The sequence below is a fragment of the Staurois parvus genome, unplaced genomic scaffold (genome assembly GCF_062004578.1).
Source record: "Staurois parvus isolate SC_StPar_1 unplaced genomic scaffold, SC_StPar_1.0 ptg000719l, whole genome shotgun sequence".
Lineage (NCBI taxonomy): Eukaryota > Metazoa > Chordata > Amphibia > Anura > Ranidae > Staurois > Staurois parvus.
The window spans coordinates 1,359,664-1,371,762 of NW_028318515.1; the positions used below are offsets into that span (position 1 = coordinate 1,359,664).

The 12,099-nt window shown below is 45.9% G+C and overlaps 1 protein-coding gene across 2 annotated transcripts in view; it reads left to right on the forward strand.

Annotated features, from left to right (window-relative positions):
- ATP6V0A2 (ATPase H+ transporting V0 subunit a2) overlaps positions 1-12,099 on the forward strand; it is a 118,662-nt gene that overhangs the window by 81,526 nt on the left and 25,037 nt on the right. The window lies entirely within an intron of this gene.

Here is a 12,099-nt window from a genome sequence, read left to right on the forward strand (position 1 = left end):
AAGACCAAGAAAAATATCAGACAGAACAGCTCGCAGGATTGTGAGAAAAACAATTCAAAACCCACGTTTGACTGCACGATCCCTCCAGAAAGATCTGGCAGACACTGGAGTTGTGGTACACTATTCCACTATAAAGAGATACTTGTACAAACATGGTCTTCATGGAAGAGTCATCAGAAGAAAACCTCTTCTTCTACGTCCTCACCACAAAAATCATCGTTTGAACTTTGCAAATGAACATATAGACAAGCCTGATGCATTTTGGAAACAAGTTCTGTGGACCGATGAGGTTAAAATTGAACTTTTTGGCCGGAATGAGCAAAGGTACGTTTGGAGAAGAAGGGGCACAGAATTTAATGAAAAGAACCTCTGTCCAACTGTTAAGCATGGGGTTGGATCAATCATGCTTTGGGGTTGTGCTGCAGCCAGTGGCACAGGGAACATCTCACGAGTAGAAGGCAAAATGGATTCAATAAAATTTCAGCAAATTTTGGATGGTAACTTGATGCCATCTGTGAAAAAGCTGAAGTTAAAGAGAGGATGGCTTCTACAAATGGATAATGATCCTAAACACACCTCGAAATCCACGGGGGATTACATCAAAAGGCGTAAACTGAAGGTTTTACCATGGCCTTCACAATCTCCTGACCTCAACATAATTGAAAATCTATGGATAGACCTTAAAAGAGCAGTGCGTGACAGACAGCCCAGAAATCTCAAAGAACTGGAAGACTTTTGTAAGGAAGAATGGGCAAAGATACCTCAAACAAGAATTGAAAGACTCTTGGCTGGCTACAAAAAGCGTTTACAAGCTGTGATACTTGCCAAAGGGGGCAGTACAAGATAGTAACTCTGCAGGGTGCCCAAACCTTTGCAGACGCCATTTTTTTGTTTTCTGTTATTTTGAAAGTGTAAATGATGGAAATAAAATCTAACTTTTGACATATTATAAGAATGTCTAATCTGTAATTTGATGCCTTTTGGAGATATTTCCATCTTTCCTTGGCTTCTTTATGCACATTAATACAAATTTTTAGCTGGGGTGCCCAAATTTTCGATCCCCACTGTAAATTGAAAGTATATATCTTTACATAATGTATGTTATTTTGTCATTTATTATGGTCAGCTTGCTTGGTAAAACCGATCTCTGGGCTAATTTTATTTTTTGTTTGGGTCCCCAAAATATGTGACTGGCCTAAAGACTGAGAGTACTGTAAAGCCAGATTTACTTTAAAAAGTTGACTTGGGCAAGGATCTTCGGATTTAGTGTTTAAAAGTAGTATTATTAGTTATACTTTCATTCATGAAAGCTTTACTTTACCTGAGCCTGATATTTTCAGATTAAATATCAGAAACCACCTGAATTTTGTCTTTGAGGTCCATGGAGTATCCACTAACAAAGACCTGTGGCTGTCTCAACACCTATTAACTACATGACTCTGTTTTTTAACTCTATTATGTGAATATTTGGAAAATGGTATGTTTCACCAGGCATTTGCAATGTTGGAAGATGGTATGTTTCACCAGGCATTTGCAATGTTGAGACAACCTAAAGCTAAGCAAACCTAAATGTATATTTTAATAGTATAAGATTAAGAACTCAGATACTTGCTTGAGGCCAGTTGTAGCTGTTTCTCTAAGCTTAAGAAGTTTTGGGAAGGGTTCAAAGGGTTATATTGTATAAGACATTTCCTTAATCATAAGGTCATATGCCCTTTATCCTACTTTATGCAACACCTTGAGATGCCTTCCTCAGAACTGTTCACACTATGGCAAATCTTACATTATCTACGCTCTCTCCAGAAATCAACTCCAGGTATATTACAGCAAGGACAGCATTTGAAAATAGATGTATTCAAGATATGGAACAGCATGACGGCATATTAATGTTGAGTGAAGACTTCACCAGAGTGAATACAGAGGGTTCACCACAAGATGTAAACCATTGGTGAGCCTCAAAAACAGGAAGGCCAGATTCGAGTTTGCCAAACGACATCTAAAAAAGCCTTCACAGTTCTGGAACAACATCCTATGGATAGATGAGACCAAGATCAACTTGTACCAGAGTGATGGGAAGAGAAGAGTATGGAGAAGGAAAGGAAGTGCTCATGATCTTAAGCATACCACCTCATCAGTGAAGCATGGTGGTGGTAGTGTCATGGCGTGGGCATGTATGGCTGCCAATGGAACTGGTTCTCTTGTATTTATTGATAATGTGACTGCTGACACAAGCAGCAGGATGAATTCTGAAGTGTTTCGGGCAATATTATCTGCTCATATTCATCCAAATGCTTCAGAACTCATTGGACACTGCTTCACAGTGCAGATGGACAATGACCCAAAGCATACTGCAAAAGCAACCAAAGAGATTTTTTAAGGGAAAGAAGTGGAATGTTGTGCAATGGCCAAGTCAATCACCTGGCCTGAATCCGATTGAGCATGCATTTCACTTGCTGAAGACAAAACTGAAGGGAAAATGCCCCAAGAACAAGCAGGAACTGAAGACAGTTGTAGTAGAGGCCTGGCAGAGCATCACCAGGAATGAAACCCAGCGTCTGGTGATGTCTATGCATTCCAAACTTCAGGCTGTAATTGACTGCAAAGGATTTGCAACCAAGTATTAAAAAGTAAAAGTTTGATTTATGATTATTATTCTGTCCCATTACTTTTGGTCCCTTAAGAAGTGGGAGGCAAATATGCAAACTGTTGTAATTCCTACACCGTTCACCTGATTTGGATGTAAATACCCTCAAATTAAAGCTGACAGTCTGCAGTTAAAGCACATGTTGTTCGTTTCATTTCAAATCCATTGTGGTGGTGTATAGAGCCAAAAACGTTAGAATTGTGTCGATGTCCCAATATTTATGGACCTGACTGTAGTGTGGGTGTGAGTATATACAGTTGTGACCAAAATTATTCAACCCCCACTGAAATTGAGTGTTTTGGCCAGTTTGACATTGCTTTTGATCATTCAGTCATCTTGCTTACATTTACATTAAAGAGGCACTTGTAGGTCAGACAAATATAACATAACAGTTATAATGAAATAACCACAAATGTCTTTTCTGTGCTCACAGCATTATCAGTTTTATTCAACCCCCAAGTGACATTCAATCTTAGTACTTAGTACAGCATCCTTTTACAGTTATAACAGCTTTTAAACGTGAAGCATAGCTTGACACAAGTGTCTTGCAGCGATCTACGGGTATCTTCGCCCATTCTTCATGGGCAAAGGCCTCCAGTTCAGTCACATTCTTAGGCTTGCGCACTGCAACTGCTTTCTTTAAGTCCCACCAGAGGTTCTCAATCGGATTTAAGTCTGGTGACTGCGATGGCCACTCCAAAATGTTCCAGCCTTTCCTCTGCAACCATGCTCTAGTGGACTTGGAGGTATGCTTGGGATCATTGTCCTGTTGAAAGGTCCAACGTCTCCCAAGCCTCAGGTGTGTGACGGACTGCATCACGTTTCCATCCAATATCTCCTGGTACTGAAGAGAATTCATGGTACCTTGCACACGCTGAAGCTTCCCTGTACCTGCAGAAGCAAAACAGCCCCAAAGCATGATTGACCCTCCACCATGCTTCACAGTAGGCAAGGTGTTCTTTTCATCATAGGCCTTGTTCTTCCTCCTCCAAACATAGCGTTGATCCATGGGCCCAAACAGTTCTAATTTTGTTTCATCAGTCCACAGAACACTATCCCACAACTTTTGTGGTTTGTCCACATGGCTTTTGGCATACTGCAGTCGACTCTTCTTATTCTTTGGAGACAGCAAGGGGGTACGCCTGGGAGTTCTGGCACGGAGGCCTTCATTACGCAGTGTGCGTCTTATTGTCTGGGCTGAAACTTCTGTACCCACATCTGACAAATCTTTTCTCAGTTCCTCAGCAGTCACACGGGGACTTCTCTCCACTCTACGCTTCAGGTAGCGCACAGCAGTCGAAGTCAGCATCTTCTTTCTGCCACGACCAGGTAGCGTTTCAACAGTGCCCTTTGCCTTGAATTTGCGAATGATGCTTCCTAAGGTGTCTCTTGGTATGTTTAACATCTTTGCAATCTTCTTATAGCCATTGCCCTTCCTGTGAAGAGAAATCACCTCTTCTCTTGTCTTCCTGGACCATTCTCTTGCCTTCACCATGTTTGTAACCACACCAGTAAATGTCTAGAAGGAGCTGAGTATCACAGTCATTTTAAAGCTGCCTAATTGGTGCTTATTATGCTTGATTGCTGCTCGGTGACATCCACAGGTGTTTTCAATACCTGATGGAAAGCACCTGTATGAACCTCTGTTCTTCAGAGTGGTAGTCTTTAAGGGGTTGAATAATTGTGGCAATGAAGAAACCACATAAGAACCATTTACTACTGTATTACATAAACAATTGATGTCATTTTAGTTGCATTTGGGTAGTTACAACGTCCTTGTAGGATTTGATTCTGAATACAATTCCAAATGTACACTATAGTCCCTAAACCCCTTTACAGCATTGGGGGTTGAATAATTTTGGTCACAACTGTATTTCCTTGGAGAGTATGTGGGAAATTTTTTTGCTTTCTTTTTCTACAGACATTGTCTTCCTGGTCACCTCTGCTGCTGTGAGGTGGGCGTCTGAGTTGGCGGTTTTCCCTTGTGAGTCTTCCTAGTTGCTTTTACACAGGAGCAAGGTAGATCTCTCCTGTGTCCTTTCTTTCTGTCAGGGGCCAAGTTTTCTCTTGCCTGACGTCATGCTGCTGCTTTCTTTGTGTCTTTGGCCATCACATAATATGGAGGTTGCGCTGCACTCCTTGGAGGTGGCTCGAGTAGTTGGTATGTTCCATGTCACTGCAGCCTCCTGTGGTGGTCATCTTCTTTTTATGTTCGGACGACCCACAAAAAGGCTTGGCGACTTCCTCGGTCACAGTTTTCCTTTTAATCTGGCAGATATTTTTTTGGGAGTGCTCTAGTGGGGGGATGGGCTCCTCTTTTCTCTGCTGTGGCACATTCCACTGGAGTGATTAGTGCCTTCTGTACTTTCTGGCATCTGTGCTTCGGATTGCAAGGGGCTGCCGAGTCGTCTAGGCACTTTATGGTACATTTTTTTTTTTTCCATAGTTGTGTTTGCATCTCCGGATGCGTGTTTTGGCTGCACAGTTTTGCCAGCTGTTTCGGCTTCCTTGTTTTCCTCCTTTTGTGGTTGCTTGGGTAGTTGGCATGTTTGCCTGATTGCTTCTTTTGCCTTTTGCTTTGCCTACCCCTCGTTGAGGCACTGCTTTGGGACATCCCTGTTTGGTTATAGATCATGAAGAAAGGCTGTGTCCATCAATGAACGTAAGAGAAAATGGAATTTTTTGTTACTGTAAAATCCTCTTCTCTGAGTTCATTGATGGACACAGCACCCACCCCTCTTGGGAGTTTCCCCTTTGACACTGCTTGGGACTGACTGGAGACCAATAGCAGAGAGTGGGTTTTATACCCAGAGAGGACTGCCCATAGGAGGTGCCGAGTTTTTTTTCTGCCTAGGGTCTATTCCTGTCATGGGGCTATAAAACTCTGGGTATGGATCATGAAGAAAGACTGTGTCCATCAATGAACTCCGAGAAAGGGATTTTACGATGAGTAGGAAAAAATCCAGTTTTTCTGTTCATTGCCAATCACTGAAGAAATTCGTGCTTATAATTTTATATTGTAGTATGGTTACACAGGCTGCTTTCTTCAGTTTACATAAGCATTTAAGACTTCTCCACTCCCCCATGCGGCAGACATATTTACAGGTATTATATCATGTCTTGGTCATGTTAGTCTTTTTTTCTTTTATACATTCACTCCCCCTTCGCTATTTCTTCTCAAAGGTGTTTTAGGTAATGAAAAATATACATCTAGCTTTCCACAGCTTGATAGTCCTTATATTACTGAACCTACCTTCATTACATATTGTATGTGAATGGATCACACAGCACAGTCTTTTTTTTTTTTTTTTTTTTATTTAAAATTTTTATTAATGAGTTCCAACAAAATTAAACATTCACCTAATCTTTCAGGTTGCTGGTTCCTCAATTCTTCATTATACATAGTATAATTCAATCAGCATTTAATAACATGAAAGAACCTGTCTTAATACTTAAAATCTCAAATAGTGGGGGGACATGGTCAAGATGGAGACCTGAGCAAACGTGGATGACCGAAGCTTCGCACCAGCCTGTTGCATTTATCCAGTTTTTTTTTTTTTGTTTTTTTTAATAGGGGTCTACCCTTCTAGGTCACACGTTCTACACCTCGGCATCTCGGGGCATGACCAGAGGTTGCTTTGGGACCGGATATAAGCCGCTCTCTGCTTCTAAACCGTCCACGTCTGTGAAAGGGAAAGACACCTCGGGCCGTCCTAACATGGCTACCCAGACTGAAGCAGGGGACCCCACGGTGTTGGAGCCAGATCAATTTACTGCTCTTATGCAAGCCATCTCGGGCTCTCAAACCACGGTCACTGCTAAGATAGACCTCCTGAAGACACACATTGGGCTGATTAGGAGAGACATAGACAAGTTCTGAGACCGGCGTACAGAGGCGGAGAGGTGCATTGGCGACCTGGAGGACTCCATTCAGGAACACCAGTCCTTCCTGCATACCCCCAAGCTCAAGGTGGAATCCCAAGCAGAAGACATCAAGAACAGGAACCGGGCTCCCGGAGGGGGCTGAAGGCCAAGATCCCGTGGCCTTCACAGAGCCCTTACTGCGCAATGCTCCTCCCTCAAGTGCCATTTTCCTCCTATTTTTTTGCATTAGAGTGGGCTCATAGGATGCCACCAGTGAGGGGCCCACCAGGTGCTCCACCATATACCTTCATCTTTGGTCTCCTCAACTTGGGATAGAGAGATGGTGCTGAGGGAGATGCGGAAACTAGAGGCACTGCATTATGAGAATGTTAAACCTATGCTTTTTCCCGATTACTTGGTGGAAACTCGGAAGCTTCGGAGGACCTTCGACCACGTGAAGGCTCAACTTCGCACTCAAGGGTTAAACTGCAGTATGCTATTCCTGGCTCACCTCTGGGTGGAGGATGGTGAGTCTACGTGCTATTTTACCTCTCCTGAAGATGTCTCACAATGGCTTGATACCCTGCCTTTTGCCCGCTGATATGGCCCGCACTTTTACTTACTTCTGCTCACGCCAGGGGCTGCTGCACTTGCATGGTTGAGTTGCTCGATATCTGCCTTCATTGTGCCTTCAACGCTTGCCTAGATTATGCACTGGACTTCACTCTCCTTTTGTATTTTACCCGGGGGTCTGTTTGGTCCTCAGGAGCTATGATTTACCTATGCAAATCTCTCATTTTTATAGCTGCCTGGGGATCATCTCTGGACTGGACTCTACCCTTGGATCTGCTATGGATGTTCGCCCTGGACCTATTTCTGAGGATCCTGCCTGCTTATCTGTTGTGCCAGATCCTTATACTCTCCTGTGCCCATACGAGCCTTCAAGCAACTGATGATGTTGCCTATCCATGGGAGAGATCTGTGAGCATGTTCAGCCCCTTGTTAGCTGGATATTGAAGTCCCCTCCTAGATTTGGGAGGAGGGCAGTCCCTATGTACCTAAGTTTGTGCCCTTACTAAAAACTAAGTGTTTTCTCCATGGCCTTAATGGTGGATCCCATTATTCCACATGCTGCTTACTGGACTGTTTGCGGACTGAACTTGTCAGTTTTGTGCATTTATCTTCACTATCTTTCACATATTGCCCCCCCCCCCCAATAGGGATTGTTCCTATTGTATTGTTTGGTTTTGGGTATTAAGCAATCCAAGTTTTTTGTTTGTTTTTTTTTTGTTTTCTATGGAGATGCAGGAAGGGTCTGGGTTGGGTTTTGTTGTTTGGGGAATGTTCTTAGCAGTGGCTTTCAACTTCAACAGCAGGGTTTTTTTTAATCCCTGTACATGGGTACTGGGTTGCAAGTGGGATTACTCTCTGTATATCTATTGTGCTGGGAGCGTACCTTCCCCTGGGAATTTGGAACCATTTCTATTCTGTTGAGTTGAGATTTCTCTCCTGGAATGTACAAGTGTTGAATGCTAAAATCAGGAGATCTCTAGTCTTTACTTACCTCAAAAAGTACAACCCTCCTCGGTGTATACTTCAGGAAACTCACCTAGTGGACAGTAGAGTTTTGAGCTTAAAGAAACCCTGGGTGGGCCATTATTACCATGCAACTTATCAGCATATGCTCGTGGGGTCAGTGTATTAATCCACAACTCCCTTAGCTATACCCTGTTGGATCTTCAGTTAGATCACAAGGGAAGGTACGTGTTAGTACATGCAGTCATTGATGCAATTGACATGCTTATTTTAGGTCTCTATGTGCCCCCGCTGTCCACGGCATCATATCTCCGTACCTTGACTGCCATTCTGGTTCTGCTATTTGATGATAATATAATTGCAGGGGATTTCAATATACTCCCAAGCCCATCTTTAGATGAGATTACTCCTGATGCTGCTGTGGACTCCGCACACTCTAAGTGAGCCTCTCTACGAAATATGAGTTGTATGGTGGTGGAAATACCCTGATGTCAGAGCCTTCACTTGTCACTCCACTAACACTATGTCTAGGATAGATCTAATATATGTTAATAGTAGCTTACTATGCAAAGTTTAAGAGGTCTCTATGCTCCCTAGAGATGTCTCTGATCATGCCCCTATGATTTCTAGTTTACAAACTATGACCCCCCCCCCCTTTCAGAGAAGATATGGCAGCTGTCCCGCTTCTAGGTCTTGGATGAAAGTCGAGCCCCCCAGTTTCCCCTCAGATACAGGACTACTGGCCCCTGAAAGAAGGTTAGACTTCTCCTGAAATTTGTTTATGATGCATTAAAGGCCTATGTCAGGGGTTGCTATCAGTCTGCTATTTATGCAGCCTGATGAGCTGCTGATTTGGAGAGTGTGGAAAACTAGGCCCAGGCAATTGAATCACAGTATACGGTTACTTGTAATCCTATTACTTACCAGGATATGCAGGTAGCATACCGGGAGGTATTGCTCCTGCGAGTGGAGGCAGCGGGAAAGCAACAGTTGTCCCAATCACAGCGCACTTTTGAGCAGGGTGAAAAAAATGGGAGGCTCTTGGCTTAATTGTCTAAAGAGCAAACACCTACTACCAATATTGCTAGAATCAGAGTTGGAAATTGCCTGTATTTAACTGACCTGGTGGCTATTAACGGCTGTTTTCCTTCCTACTATAACTCCTTGTACTCTTCTCTGGGCTGAGGTCTTGGTCACGGCTCGTTGGTGGTTTGCAGAAGAACTGGCTAACCCTGCAGCCACCTTAGAGGTGGCATTGCTTGGCTCATACACTGAGCTTCAGAACCTGGTGCATCATGGCCCACGATCTAATTCTAACATTCCCCTCCCTATGAAGGCAAACCTTCAGGTATGGGCAACTGTAAGGTCAAAAATGGTAAAGGACAGCTGGTCCCTGTTTACTGCTTACTTATCACACTTCTGTTCTATTCCAGACCCTGTATTGTGGGTTCGATACAATATTAAAACATTGGGTGATATAGTCTCCCTGGGACGATTGTTTACTTTCGACAACCTCAAGCAGAGATATTGCCTTCCTGATCGGATCTTTTTTAGGTTCGTTCAACTGCAACACACCTTCGAGGCCCAGTTCCCTCGTCCTCTAATTCTCAAGGTTCCTACTTTAGAAGATCTTTTGAGGTCAGGGAATGGCGAAAAACCCCTCTCAGCCATATACTCTCTTTTGGCGGAATTGGATACCTCCAAAGTATCAATTTACTCCCCGCAGTAAGCTTATATCTTTACATTGGCTGATGAGGATTGGGAAGAGGGAATACCATGCCATTGGTGATCTCGGCACAGGATAGATTAATTCCAATTAAGTTTTTACATAGAGCAGGGGGCGGATGCTGACAACTCCCGAGCCTCCGGCAGTCCACTACAGCGCCTGTCCTAGCAGGGCCAGCCGCGGCCCACTCCTACCAAGCCGCGGCCTACTCCATCCAAGACCGCGGCCTGCAGCAGAGGACCCAGCCGCCCACCACTCTCCCACTGCACCATAAACGACTGAAGGTGAGCAGTGACGACCCCCCCCCCCCCAACCTCACCCGCACCTGGAGGGTAGAGCGGTGACACCCAGACCCCCCCCTCCAAAGCAACTACAGCACCCAGACTGGCGAGGCCTACAGCGGCCTACCCCTGCACGCTCCTTCGGCAATCCACCCAGCAGTAAGCCTACAGTCCAAAAGACCCACCACGACACGCTCCCCGCAACCATGAGCCTGCAGTCCCCATCTCCTTCTCCTCCTGAACCCACAGTTGAACCCGGCCAGCGAGACCTGACTCAGCCTTCCACGGCATGGCCTGACCTGGACCCTAGGCCCCCCTGCCTACCCCCGTGAGTTGCGACACCTGCCACAGCCTACCAAGATGCGGCCCGACCCTGACCCAAGGCCCCTCTATCGACCCACGAAGTAGACCTGACGAGCGACCCTGCCCCCGGAGAACTGCCCTGCCTCGGTGAGGCCTAACATCCCGGACCTCTTGTGCCCATTGGATGATCAACCCGGCCCTGACCTGAAGCCCTTCGGATGATCAACCCTACCCCGACCTGCAGCCCACCTGACGACCCCCCTCATAACCCTCCAATCTGGGATTCACACAGTCTGGAACTTGCAACCTACAACTTACCGAACTGATCCCTACCCACCCTGATCCTAATCACTTGAACTCCTGCTACAAGAAGCTACTTCAACGTGATACTCCACTGCACGACGGACTATTCGCAACAATGCGCCCTGAAAAACCTTTCACCTCCCTCACCTGTCCGCCACTCCGTTTACCCTCCTAAAATGCCACCTGTACTCCTCCTCATACTCCTCTCCTCCATTCCCAAAATCTCCTCTCTCTACCCCCCTTCTCCTCCAAAACAACTATACATTGCACCCTCACTGCTTCCATCTCCCCACCACGGTTCTCCCCACCTCCTCCCAATACTCTACTCTCCCACCGACCCACACACCACCACTGACAGACGCACACGCTCCTGCACATCCCGCTCCCATGCCACCTTTCTCACCCTTCTCCTAATTGCCGGGGACATCTCCCCGAACCCTGGTCCCTCACCACCTCACTCACCCACTAGGCACCCTCCTACTTCCACAAGCTGCCGCAACCCCCTCAACCTAATACCTGTCCCCTTGCTCCCCACCCCTCCATTCTCGTGTGCACTCCTGAACGCCCGATCGGTTTGCAACAAGCTCACCGCCATCCATGACCTCATTATCTCCTGCTCCCTCAACCTCTTAGCGATCACCGAAACGTAGATCCAAGCCACTGACTCCACCTCCCCTGCGGCACTCTCCTATGGCGGTCTCGTCTGGACCCATTCACCCAGACCCAGCGGTCGTAGAGGTGGTGGGGGTCGGCATGCTCTTGTCACCACTGAGCACCTTCCAAGTCCTCCCAAACCCCCTCTCTATCCTTCTCCTCCTTTGAGGCCCACTGAATCCGGCTATTCTCTCCTACCCCTCTGAGGATTGCAGTAATCAATCGGCCTCCTGGACCCATATCCCGCTTCCTCGACGATTTCTCCGCCTGGTTACCCTTCTTCCTCTCCTCAGAGCTACCCTCCATCATCCTTGGAGACTTCAATATCACTATCAACGTCAATAACACGGCTACATACCAACTCCTCCACCTAACCTCTTCTTTTGCGCTCACACAGTGTACACAGTCCTCAACCCTCTCCGGCGGGAACACCCTGGACCTTGTTTTTCCCATCTCTGCACCCCCCACTACCTCAAAAACGCCCCTTTCCCTCTCTCTGACCACAACCTCATTACATTCTCCGTCTCCCGGTCCTCAAACACCTCCCCCCCCAAACGTCAAACCATCACCAGTCGTAACCTCCGCAACCTGAACTCTGCCCTTCTCCACTCTGCAGCTGACCGACTCTACGACAGTATCCTTACACTGTCCTGCCCTGACCTGGCCACTACTGCTTATAACAACTAGCTGTCAGCCGCCCTAGACTCCTTAGCACCCCTAACCACACGTAGCATTAGACCCCGACCGTTTCAAGCCTGGCAGAACGACCACACCAAAAATCTTAAATG